The sequence below is a fragment of the Panthera uncia genome (genome assembly GCF_023721935.1).
Source record: "Panthera uncia isolate 11264 chromosome C1 unlocalized genomic scaffold, Puncia_PCG_1.0 HiC_scaffold_3, whole genome shotgun sequence".
Lineage (NCBI taxonomy): Eukaryota > Metazoa > Chordata > Mammalia > Carnivora > Felidae > Panthera > Panthera uncia.
In genome coordinates this window covers 41,101,997-41,116,492 of record NW_026057584.1, presented here as the reverse complement: position 1 = coordinate 41,116,492, position 14,496 = coordinate 41,101,997, and positions in this window count along the sequence as shown.

The window sequence follows — 14,496 nt, the reverse complement described above, 5'->3', positions numbered from 1 at the left end:
GACAAAGGGCTAGTATCCAAAATCTATAAAGAGCTCACCAAACTCCACACCCGAAAAACAAATAACCCAGTGAAGAAATGGGCAGAAAACATAAATAGACACTTCTCTAAAGAAGACATCTGGATGGCCAACAGGCACATGAAAAGGTGTTCAACGTCGCTCCTTATCAGGGAAATACAAATCAAAACCACACTCAGATACCACCTCACGCCAGTCAGAGTGGCCAAAATGAACAAATCAGGAGACTATAGATGCTGGAGAGGATGTGGAGAAACGGGAACCCTCTTGCACTGTTGGTGGGAATGCAAATTGGTGCAGCCGCTCTGGAAAGCAGTGTGGAGGTTCCTCAGAAAATTAAAAATAGACCTACCCTATGACCCAGCAATAGCACTGCTAGGAATTTATCCAAGGGATACAGGAGTACTGATGCATAGGGGCACTTGTACCCCAATGTTTATAGCAGCACTCTCAACAATAGCCAAATTATGGAAAGAGCCTAAATGTCCATCAACTGATGAATGGATAAAGAAATTGTGGTTTATATACACAATGGAATACTACGTGGCAATGAGAAAGAATGAAATATGGCCTTTTGTAGCAACGTGGATGGAACTGGAGAGTGTGATGCTAAGTGAAATAAGCCATACAGAGAAAGACAGATACCATATGGTTTCACTCTTATGTGGATCCTGAGAAACGTTATTAACAGAAACCCATGGGGGAAGGGAAGGAAAAAAAAAAAAAAAGAGGTTAGAGTGGGAGAGAGCCAAAGCATAAGAGACTGTTAAAAACTGAGAACAAACTGAGGGTTGATGGGGGGTGGGAGGGAGGGGAGGGTGAGTGATGGGTATTGAGGAGGGCACCTTTTGGGATGAGCACTGGGTGTTGTATGGAAACCAATTTGACAATAAATTTCATATATTAAAAAAATAAATAAACAAATAAAGTTCTTTGATACCTTCAAGTTTAGTTTATTGTACATTGTCTATGCTCTCCCAGTACTTGCATTATTTAATATGGATCCATTATTCTAAATATCAATTATTTTCCTGCATATTATCTTCTTTATTATCTTGTGTGTTCCTTGAAGCAGGTTAAATGTCTTGTTTATTCTTAAGACACTCAATTCCTTGCATTTCATAGGTTTTAATTAAATATTCATTTGAATAAGGGATATTGTGAATTAAAAGTAGAAGACTCAACCTCAGGGTAGAAATGGACAAACCAAATAGGATAGTTGCATTTGTTGTAAGCCACTGTTCGACTGCTAAGCCACTTGTACATGGTTTAAAATTTTATTATGCTAGCACAATACTTGAAGATACCAACTTCCTATATTGGTCTGAGTGGGCCACACTATTTTTACAGATATACCATATAAATCCCAAATAATATTTCTGGCTCAAAAGTTAGATGTGGGTCCACTGGAGTTCTTCTCTCTCTGTGACTCAGGGTCTAGTTTTCCTCCATTCTGATGCTGTCAACTCAGTATTTGAATTCCGATTTCAGTTACAGGATTATTATCTAATTTTATAAATGGAAAAAGACTGAGAGATTTTATGGATTGCTTTTGACCACTCATTAGTAAGTGGGAACCCAAGCAGTTCAGCTTCAATTCTGGTGTTTAACCACTACATTACACTGCCAACCAAGATAACATGTATTAAAGATGTCTATTTCCTGGCACATGGCAGGCCCTCAATACCTCTCACTTCTTCCCATTTTTATGGGCCAGATTGAAAGCCGTTTGAATATAAGTATGTGTTTTTTTTTTTCTTACTAGTCTTTTTCTTTTCAGTCCTTAGCACAGGAACTGTCAAGTAGTAGGCAAAGATTTTTTTTTAATATGAAATTTATTGTCAAATTGTTTTCCATACAAAACCCAGGGCTCATCCCAACAGGTGCCCTCCCCAATGCCTCCCCCATCAACCCTCAGCTTATTCCCAGTTTTAAAAGTCTCTTATGGTTCGGCTCCCTCCCTCTCTAACTTTTTTTTTCCCCTTCCCCTCCCCCATGGTCTTCTGTTAAGTTTCTCAGGATCCACATAAGAGTGAAAACATATGGTATCTGTCTTTCCCTGTGTGACTTATTTCACTTAGCATAAAACTCTCCAGTTCCATCCATGTTGCTACAAAAGGCCATATTTCATTCTTTCTCATTGCCAAGTAGTATTCCATTGTATATATAAATCATAACTTCTTTATCCATTCATCAGTTGATGGACATTTAGGCTCTTTCCATAATTTGGCTATTGTTGAGAGTGCTGCTATAAACATTGGGGTACAAGTGCCCCTATGCATCAGTACTCCTGTATCCCTTGGGTAAATTCCTAGCACTGCTATTTGGATTCAGATTAATTTGGCTCATGACATTATCAGGGGAGAGCTATGGGATGCCAAATAAATGGGAGAGGTATAGTATTTTTTTTTTACTTTCTTATGCATATATTTTCTGAAAGCGTTAAAATACACTTTAATACTATTAATTGATAGTGAAATGGATTTGGCATTGAATATTTAATTCCAAACAATCATAGTATATTTCTAAACATAATGAATTTATTCAGTTTTAAACTGTTATGAATTTTTGTGACTTGTATAGGAGTCTCAGAGGTGAAGCATAAAATTTTAATGTGGGGAGACATGAAACATATCTAGAGTTTGCTACTGAGGATTCAAAGAACATTGTAATTAGAGAAAAAACACTTTTAGAAGGCTGAGAATTAAGTTCACATGCATACGTGCATGTACATGCACACACACACACACACTCACACACTCCCACTGCTTAAGTGTAATTTAAAATGGCTTAGTTCTGTTCAAAATTGATGGCCTCAGAAATGCCAACCAATTCTGCAGACAAGAAATGTCTGGGCACTATATTTAATAATCTGAAGTTATAATTATATAAACCTGGCCCAGTTTGTGAAACATTGTAGAAAAGACAGTGTTTCCAATTAGATTTTTTATTGTTATATTTGTCTCTCCATGGTTGCTTAGATTCAGTGAATATGTAAACAGATTAAAATTTAAAACCTTGGGCTTTAAAGTTATGTCTTAAATGTCAGACTTTTTTTCCTTTCTGGAAACATGGCAAAACTAGTAAATTCATGATATGGCTATTGTGTAGGTTAATGAAATACCATACAGGTCACGGAACATATTCCTGATATATATTTATTAGTAATTAGTAATTATTTTTATTCTTATATGATAATAAATTATTTCTAGCACCAACTATTATTTGGGTAATTTTAAGATTTTTATTTAATATTTTGCTTATAAACACAATCTATTCTATCTTTGCTCTTAAAAGAAGCAATGAAACAAAAATGATGTTTCTTCTTCCAGAATTATCACCAATCCTGTGTTCTCAAAGAACTGCCTATTACTTTCAGCCTTATTCCTATTGACTGGCTACTTAACTAGCAGGTTAATTAGAAGAGAAAAGTGGAGGAAAAGACGTGGTATTAAAATAAGAAAATGAAAAAAAAATTAAATGAGAAAATAGACTTGAGAAATCTTGAAAGCACTTAGCATTAGCATTTGCTTGATTTTTTTCATCTTGTGGAAAATATTAAATGTTTCTTTTGAGATATCATAATGTTTTGTGAAAGATTACATATTCCTACAAATATATAAAGAAATATAGATATTTTCAGAATTTCTATGAAACTATATTCTTAATATGGATGTTATTTCATTAATAGATTTTTAAGTAAATCGACCCTATCTTCAACTCCCACATTTAGGTCATTTGTATAGTACATTCATGTGAGCTATACACAGTAAATCATAATTTATTTTTCAGACAAAAAATTATTGGAAAATAATTAAAACTAGAAATAATAATGAGAACATACATCCTAATTTTGAAAATAGTTATGATGTAAAATATAATTATGTTCAAATTATTGATACATTAATTACAGATATTTGTTTTTTACAACTAATAAAGATGAGAATGTATCTTCATGCCATTGAGTTTACATGAACAAGAAGACTTACAATTCTTGAAGACATTGTCAGGGATTTAACATGTGCACTTACAACAGAAATAGGAAGAGGTATTGAACCTGAAATTCACATTGAATTCTATTTTCACTATTTTTATTTTCTATTTTTCAATGTGAATTTCAGGGCTGTACAGTAAAACATTGTCTTATAATTTACTTAAGTGGTGCCTAACCATAGGTTATCAGCTATACAGTTTCCTGTGAGGAGACAATGGAGAAAAGACAACAATTTTTTCAAGTGAAAAGACTTTTGTCATGGGGAAAGAAAAGTTACCGAATTATAGGCAAAATATTATTACTTCATATTGAAGAATAGATAATTTTCAAACTGATTATTATTGCAAGAAGAAAGAGAATATAATCCATACTTTTTGAAATCACTATTAAATTCTGACTTCACACAAATATATAGAAAAATAATAACGATGTGAACTATTCAGTACAAATGAACTTAATTTGCCCTATGTGAAGTTTATTTACAGGGATGTAGTTCTATTAGTTCATATATAGAAGGATACATTTAGAATAGTCATTGGAACTTTAAGACCTGGGAACCGCTAGCATTACCTCCTTTCAGTACGTTCATTTTACAAACTTTCTAGGCCTCATTGAAAAATGAATTACTTTCGGATGAATTTTGACATCTAAGAACCTGGCTCCTTGATTGGAAAGAATACTAAAATTTCACTAGTGTAAAGGAAAAAAAAATTTTGCTTCAACTTGGTATTTCACAAGGGAGGTGGGGTTTTCTTAAGTCGATTGACAAGTTGGCTTTTTGCAAAATTTGGCTCCAATAAGATCTTGGAGACCTAGTGTTCTTTGTGCCTCCCTCCCCCCCAAAAAATGGAATTAATATCCTAGGTCAGTTTTATAATCAGAGTGAAGAAATCGTATCTTTGACTTCAGACTATGAAAGATTATTTCATTTTGCTTGATACCTGTTTGAGAGACGTAATAATAACAATGACACAAAAGGGATCCACTCAACCATTAAAAGAACAATGAACACAGCAACGAGGTAAAGACAGCTTTACGTATAGAGAATAATTTTTTGGTTTTCAAGGTTGAGATCTGAGCCAGCAACCAAAACACTAGAGGCTAGCTAGGGGCAGCAGGTGTGATTTAATACCCACCTGTCTGAACACACATAAGAGAATAGTCACACAATTACAGGATATGGCATCTCTTATGACTCAGACTTTGCAGAATCCATTTGTACAGCACTGCCTGAATTTCTCTTTCTCATTAAAAAATGTTCTGTTTGTCTCTGTCATAAAGAACAAGTAAATATAGAGAAGAGATTAAGGAAATCAGACATAATTTAACCTCTGATGGCACGATTTTTGATATCCCCAATTTTGTTCAAACCAATTATGCTTTTGTTAGAACAAGCCTGGAGGAGTGATTGTGAAAAAGAAAAAAAAATCCTAATAAATAAGTAGCAAATTTGTCACTAAAAACTTGTCCCACTTATTCAATAGTATATTGGAAATATTTCAAAGTTCAATCTGTTGTAAATTAATTAGCTAATTAATTAAACACAAGTCTGCGTGTATCCATGCAGAGCAACATAGTGGAGGAATTCAGGTAAATTAAATCTATATTTTGGTCAAAAATTTAGTAATTTTATCTAACCAGATTACTGAGTTTATACAATTCCTGTATTGAACAGTTCAGCTCTTTATTTATTTTTTTTAAGGAGGAAATATAGTCAAGCAGTTAGGGACCTGACTGTGATCAAAAACATATTCAAATCATAAAAAAAGGTTGAAGATATAAAGTAATACCAGGCCAATATGTAAATTTGTAAAGGAATTTCTTGGAAGCAGAAATTGAATGAATAGGAAATATGTAAGAAAAATGTGTTCATAACTTAGACTTTTGGTTATCTGAATTGTATAAAGTTAGGTAAAAATGATACAATGTTGGCAGAATCTTTAACCCCATTCACATACTTTCTTAGAGGGGTATAAATATTTTCATAAATTTTCCAGTGAAAAATATATAATCCCAACTAATTAGATAATAATTAGATTCAGTTTCTATAAATGATAATGAAACTCGTCTTGAAACCCAGCTAAGTCTCAGAAGTTTCCTGAGTATTTAACATGAGGGATTTACTCTATGTAATATTTATTATGAGTTCTATTAATAATAATGAATGTCTTACTTCAGGATGCCATAAGAAAACGCCTTAGATTAGATGGCTTAGAAAACAGAAATTTATTTCTCCCAGTTCTGGAAGTTGGACGTGTAAGATCAGGGAGCCAGCATGGAAGGAAGGGTTCTGGTGACAGCTCTACTCCTGGCTTGCACCCAACAGGGAGAGAGGAAGAAAGTCCTCTGAAATCTCTCACAAGGGCCCTAATCCCATCTTCAGGGCCACACCATCATGATCCCATGTGATCTTAATTACCTCCCAAAAGCTCTGCCTCCAAATACTATCATGTTGGGGGAGAATAAGTCTTTCAATATGTAAATTTGGGGGGACACAAACATCCAGTCCATGATATAATTACACCCCTTGAGTAAATGGAAATTGAAAAAGGAGCTACGTATCTAATATCTTTGCCTATGTTACAACAAGAAGCATTAAAATAACTCACTAATGCATATGTAGTATTTTGCTCTACAGCTGATCTCTAATGAAGGACAGTTCTGCCGAGCGCAAGGATGGGTGGGATTTCCTCAAAGGAAGATGTGTCATTTTGTTGGCTCCATTAGAAAACTGTGAATTTTAAGAAGCAAATTGACTCCATAGAACAACATATTAGAAATACTTGCTGTTATAAAAATAACTTCCCAGTATTAAACCATCTTTTCCTTAGTGGGGAATAGAAGCATGCCCTTATTGGTATTAATGACATTTTCTTTAGTTAAAAAATAATTTCATCAGCAAATCCAATGAGCACGTAACTTAAGACCGGATTAATCCATGATTGGGAAGGAGATAATTCCAGTTTTGTTTTGGCTAGAAAAAATTATAAGCCTATTATATAATTAGTATTCTATTAACAGCAATTTAGACTTACATTCTGACCATTAGAAAGATATCTGATTTAAAAATTCATGTAACACATGCCTTAACCTTAGACCAGCACTGTCCAATGCTGGTCTAAAACAATGGAAATATCTCTATCTATCTATCTATCTATCTATCATCTATCTAGATATGGTTTAAAATTTTCTAAATGCCACATTTGTATTTATTTTTAAAGGTGTTTTTACTTATTTTGAGAGAGCGTACGTGCATGCATGAGTGTGGGAAGAGCAGAGAGAGAGGGAGAGAGAGAATCCCAAGCAGGTGGCTCTGTGCTGTCAGTGTAGAGCCCGGCACAGAGCTCGAACCTACGAACCATGAGATCATGACCTGAGCAGAAATCAAGAGTCGGATGCTTACCTGACTGAGCCACCCAGGTGCCCCTAAATATCACACCTTTAAAAGGCAAGAAAGGAGTGGAATTTTAATAACCAATTTAATAATAATTTTAATAAATTTTAATAAGTTAATATTTTATTTAGACCAGTATTTCTAAAATATGACTTCAGCATATAATAATCTCAGGTTGCTAAGATTTTTTCATACTCTTCAAAATACGGTGTCTATTTTACATTTATAACACATTTCAATCCCAGCCACATTTGAAATACATAATAGCCACATTTGACTAGTGGCTACTATGTTGGATAATACTTCTCTGCACTATCCAATTAAAGAAAAGAAATGCATACACATGCATGCATACATACACATTCACAGAGATTACAGCCTGAAGTGAGAATATGCAAATCTAACAACTAAGGTAAGGACAGCATCTTCCCCAGATTTAATGATACACAATAAATGTTACAAAATTGAATTTACATGGAAAAATGAGGAAAACACAAGTTCTGAAGAAAATGTAGAATTTCAGAGTATCACCACCACACCCTTGGATACCATGGTTATGTTATTTTGTGCAACTACCTAGCGGTCTCTACTAATACATCCTAAAATTTGTACAAAATGCTGTTACTGCCCATTGTAAGGAGTGAGATAATCCAAGAACCTCACTTACCAGGTTCAGGGAGTTGAGCTTGGGAGAGAATTGTGTTGTAGTTATACTAACAGCAGCGATATGGATGCCTCTAAAGGCTGAACATACTCAAAATCTATCAGGCAGGACAAAGCATTAGAAAATTATGGTTAGTTTGTATAAAACTTAGTGGGATTTGTCAGGTGAAGACTGGGCAAAGAGTGAATAAATTAAGTATATTCACCCTATCTTTTTTTGCGATAAAAAAAGTTACATTGTGCCTCATTGCATAATTCCTTGTATAATGGTAATAATATTCTATGATAGTGATGGTGATGGTAAGTGGTGAAATATAAAGGAATGCAGTGTTTTGAATATTTTAACTTTGAGCTTTTTCCTTCAAAACCTCTGTAACTCTAAATTTCGTACTTTTTAAATTATTTACCATATTTGTCCTATTTCTTTTATGTATGGCTAATTCTTCACAACTAATATAGATAACCCTTGGACTGGTTTTCCAGCTCCTAACAATTACTGCATCTTTTAGACCACCCCCTAATACAGAAGCCATATACTGTGCAATTCTCATGACTGGCTATTGGTGATTAACTCAGAGGTGGGCATCTTATCCAAATGGACCAATCAAATTTTATGTCAAAGTTAAAAAATTTAATATTTGCCACTGGCAAACATAGAAATTAAATATCACTGGACCTGAACTTTATTTCTGCAGATTCTGGAGAGAAGGCCCATGAATTTCTACTGATGAGTTCCCTTGGAGGGAACTGGTTTTACCACACTCTTAGCTATAACAATTCAGCTATTTCTTGTAATATGCTAGATACCTCAGAATCCTTCCAATAATTTGTTCATCAATCTAACTAGCCAGAATAAGTTTCTGTTATGTTCACCAAAAATAACTTTAACTAACTCATAATAAATTAAGACCAGTTGTATCGGTCAGAGTTCCACTGTTCTTTGAAGCCAGATGCTTCAGGATGGTGGACAGCATCAGGATTATTAGAAATAGAACAAGAGCTACAGGAAACAAATGTATTATGGATTAGCTATTGGGTTTATGTGGACAAAAGGCAATGTGCCGCCTCCTCAATTATAAGATAGGAAACTTTTTAACAGTAAGGATAAAGCAAATCACCTTGAGCACTATGAGCACTGAGGGGTAAGCTAAAGAGACAACAAATATTGGAGGTAAATTGGAGTTTAGTGGACTGAACTGTGCCCCCCCCCACCCCAAGTTCATATGTTGAAGCTTTAATTCTCAATGTGACTACATTTGGAGATAGAGTATTTAGGAGTTAATTAAGGTTAAATGAAATCATATAGGGGGGTCTTAATCTGATAGGATTGATGACCTCAAATGAATAGGAAAAGACTGAGAGAGAGAGAGAGAGAGAGAGAGAGAGACCTTCCTCTCTCCACTCATCAGCACCAGAGAAAAGTCATGTAAACAAACAGCAAAAGACAGTCAACTACAAGACAGAAAAAGAGCTCTCATTAGAATTGAACCATGCTGACATCTTGATCTCTGACTTCCATTTCCAGAACTACGTGAAAACAAATTTATTCTTTTAAGCCACCTGGTTAATGGTATTTTGTTGTGACAACCCAAGTAGACTAAGACATGGAGTAAGTTCCAAATTTCTAGTGTAAGAAAGTGTCAAACCCCTGACTGAGCAGAGCTTCATTTAATTTGAGAAACATATAATGGAAGATGGATAAAGACTTTCCCTCATTACAGGTGACCATTTAGGGCAAATGATATGTCCCAATAAAGAAAAATCGTGCAATATTTTATCACTGCATATACCTGAGTTCCACCAATAATCAAAATTACTGTGTACTCCTTTTCCTCCTTTTATGGTAGGATAAATGTCTCTTTCAAATATTTATTTTGGGGAGAGCACAAGTTGGGGACAGAGGATCCGAAGGGGGCTCTGCACTGACAGGCTGATAGCAGCAAGCCGGGTGCAGGGCTCAAACTCACAAATCTTGAGATCATGATCTGAGCCAAAATTGGACGCTCAACCGACTGAGCCACCCAGGAACCTCAATGCCTCCTTTAATATATAAATCACAAGAAGCATGCTGACACCTAACATTCCATAGACTCCATTGGTGTCTATTTTGGTACTGGCTTATCTTTGGCTCCAAGGTACAGATGCAATTAAGGTGCTAACCATTTGTCTGTAAAAGTTTGCCTTGCTGCTTTCTAAAATTCTTTTTCACAGACTATCATCCCAATAACCAGAAGATAATAAGCAAGGATAGTCTTGACCCTGAATGACAAAATGCACTCTAAGCTCACTCCATGATAAATTATATATAATTACAAAAAATTTAAATAACAGCAATACTCATGATAAATGATGGAATTGCTTCTTTAACAGAAGAATAGAGGAAAGGGGAAGAAAAAAAACAACAGTGATGTGGACTGAGGATAGGTTAGGAAGATTTATAGTGGGCATGCTTTGGTAAGAATCAATAATTGTCATTTTTAAAAACACACACACAATTTTATGTCAGGATAACAATATATCTAAGTAAATAATATGTCATTGAAATATTTAATTGCTATCTAGCAATGCTTGTTACATACCATTTCCATTGTCTTGTTCATAAAACAAGTCTCAGATGTCTCTCATTACAACCCTTTTTCTTACTTTACTTACATTTCCAAAGTCCACCTAACTCACATTTCAAAAAAATTCTAACCTGGGTGATATGCCAAGAGTCGGTACCTGTCATGATCAGTAAAGATAGAATATTGCTTAAGTCAATGTCAATTTTTATGATGAGAGAAAATAAAATCTAGATGGAAGGGACAGAATTAATGGGCCCATGAAAATTACTTACAAAGGAAATAAATCCACTAAGAGATGTTAAATACATATTTTTAAAGACTATCTGAGATATGGAACTTTTGAAGGCAAGTATAAAGAAAAATAATCAAGATGCAGAATGAAGTCCCCTGTAAGTTATGAACGTAAAGGGATGGAAGTATAATTAATAGACTACTGCATGTGTACCTACAATTTATTTTTATACTAGATTTATTTTATTTCATAAAAAGATGAATTCAACTATAATCAGTTACTCCAAGCCCATAGCAGAGATGTATGTCTCTTCTGGAATTTTATTTCTTTCATTACTATGTGAATATGAATTTTATTTTTAGAATTTGCAGCTTGTCGCCTTTTAAAATTATATAACTGAAGACACCACCGTGTATTATATCACCTAGAAGCAAATGTCAGATATGAAGTGTGTTTTTTGTAGTGTTTAATTGCAAAGCTGAGACAGATAATACCTTTCTGTACTACAATGAAATACTGCATCGAATTTCGTTCTAGAAAAATATCAGCAAAGATTTTAAATATTTTCAGTGTTTATAATTTAAATTTTAAATGTTTATAATTTAAAATAGCAATTACTGATACAATTGAACTCAATTATTTTAACACTACCTTTAATATTTGATTTTTAAAGATAAATCAGCCATCAATTTGCTTTTTAATATTATTAACAATATGTTAGTATCCAGTCCTACAGATGAATACAAATAAACGCATCCATTTGGAAAACACCTTGTGATCACTAAAATTGAAAAATAGGAAGTAACTTCTATATCTAATCAAATATTACATTTGTTTTTAGGATTTCATTGTTCTGAATAGTTTTTTGGCATTGAGAACAAACACTTCAACAAGTGTTTGCTCATTATTACTAAAACTTACAGTCGTGGTCAGTTGTGGAGTTATTACCTCAGAGTTTGGTGCCAGGCCAGTCATCTAGAGTTATTCAAACTTAAATCCGGAACTGATAACTTGCCTGAATCTACTTTCCTCTTTTTAGTTAGGAAAATTTTGTGGACTTTACTTTTACCAGCACTATCTGAGGAAGAAATAATGATAGAGGTAAAATTACACTGAGTCTTAAGGCATGAGTAACAGGTAGGCGAAAATAGAAAGGAAAACATAAAAGAGGCAGGTGCAGAAGCAGAAGAAAAGACAAAAAACAGGAATATCCCACGGGGCATTCAGGACAACAGTGAGCAGCAGCCTGGACCAGCATGAGGTGCACATAATATTGAATGGAGAGATCTTGAAATAGTAGGCAAGGAACACTTACTTTTATGGGCACTGTGGAATTATTTAAAATTGGGGCATAGAGATAAGGAAAATAAAAAGTTTCACTTTATTTGTTTTTTAAATTGTGGTTTTACCTTAGGTATTATTCCTACTTAGATCGCTGCTCTCCCCAATTTCTTCTGCCAACATCTGCATGGACTGGAAGAAGAAATTGATAGTGCAGAGATTAATTTAAAAGCTATGTCCCCAGTCCCACTCTGAGGGAATGAAGAGCAAAACAACAGAAATTGTTACAGATAATGTGGGGAGGAGGAAGACTGCAGGAGTGACAGAATTGGGACATCTTAATAGAAATGACCTCATAAAGATAGAATAGTAGTAAGTAGTTAAGAGAAATGCAAACTTTGTGCTCGCTTCGGCAGCACATATACTAAAAAAAGAGAAATGCAAACTTCACTATAAAGATGGAAAGGGAATGAGGAACATACTCGTCAAAGACAGAAAGAGGTGTTTAGTTTAAAAAGTGTCAACATAAGTTGTCCAAAATGGAACTTGGATTGTACTTAGATGTAACACATCAGTGACTACTTTGAATTAAAATACTTGGCCTAAAAATGCAACAAGGTTTATGTGGGAAGGGATTGGTTGGGCAGGAGATCTTATCACTGAAAATAATGAGTGAGAATTTTCCTATGGCAAGAGTCAGAGGCTAGAACCACAGTAAAGTATAATATCCAGCCATACACTATTCTGTTTTGTGTTACAGTATTAGCACTGTAACACTGCTCTGTACTCTCAAAATAACTAACACACATTTTGGAAACAGTGCACTCCTCAGGGAGGTTCTCAACCTTGTGAAATGGTATTTAAAGGGAAAGGGGTGATACAATAAACAAGAGCCAAGATTAAAGATTCCATAGAAGCAAGAAGTCCTAATCTGACATGATCTGAACATATAAGACCATCAGCCATCCTTAGAGACCCTGGGAGATAGGTATGGGTTCAAAGACCTTAATTTAAATAAAAATGTGTCAGTTGATCCCAGTACTTCAGAGGATACTACCAACAACACTTGACCTTGAGGTTAGAGGGAAACCTTAGTCCCAGACAGGAGAAAATTGCTAAGAAAAAGATAACACTTTGCGACTGATACAAAATGCTCACAGGAAAGTCAAGGACAAATTGCTTAACCAAATTCTATAGGAGTGAAAATGAAGAAAGGAGACAGATGTCCCACAAGCCTGAGGTTTCAGGAAAGAAATGTGGTCAAGAGAAGCAACACAAAGGAGACCCAACATTCTGAGATGGAAGCACAGGATGGTGAAAGAGTAAGGAGGCAAATCTCTAGATCTATTTTGTAATAAAGGCTGAACAAATCCCTCCTTCCCTCACTGGGTTAGTAAATACTTATATATTGAATTAAAGGCTTGATTGATTTAAAACACAATGGTGGTGAAGCCTTACAGAAGTGATTTTAGGGCATCAATAATTTAGTTGTAGATGGAGACTAGACAGAGTTAATTCAGCACAGGAAATTTGTTGTTGCTGTTATTCTGTTGTGGCAGTGGTTTTAAACAGGAATAATTTGAACATAGTTTTCATAACTTATTTCTTAAAGAATGCAAGGGTATTTTTATTCCAGAGGCCAGTTAAGATTATTACTTTCTTTACGGTACAGTGTATGTAATTCTAACCCCATAAAGAATACTTTTTGTTAAATCAGATTAAACACTAAAATACATCATTTTTATAACTTTTACATTTGCTTCATATTATTATAGAGTTTTTATAATGAATTGCATTAATATGTTATCAATTATAGTTTAATGGTAATATATATGTTCATCACTTAAATATTCAATTCAGATAACAGCATATAAATACAATGAAAAATTGATATTCTTTTTTTTTTTTGCTTGTTTTTTTTGTTTTGAGGGAGAGAGAGAGAGAGAGAGAGAGAGAGAGAGAGAAACAGAGAAGAGGGGCAGAGGCGCACAGGGGGAGAGAGAGAAAATCTCAAGCAGAAAATCTCAAACTCAGCCTCAGAGGAGGCTCAATCCCACAACCTTGGCATCATGACCTGAGCTAAAGTCAAGAATTAGACACTCAACCAACTGAGCCACCCAGACACCCCCAAAATTGATATTCTAATAAAGTAAATTCCCTTATTGTTTAAAGATCAGTGGAATTCTTGTGTTTTATCCATGACTTGACCCTCAAAGTTAATGTGACTTTGTTGAAGATTTAATAATGTGAACATATACTTTATTATCAGTTTCAATAAGGTATAAAGGATAATATATAAGTGAAAGAAATGTTATTGATTCTCAAACCTAATGACCTACCAGAATCTAGT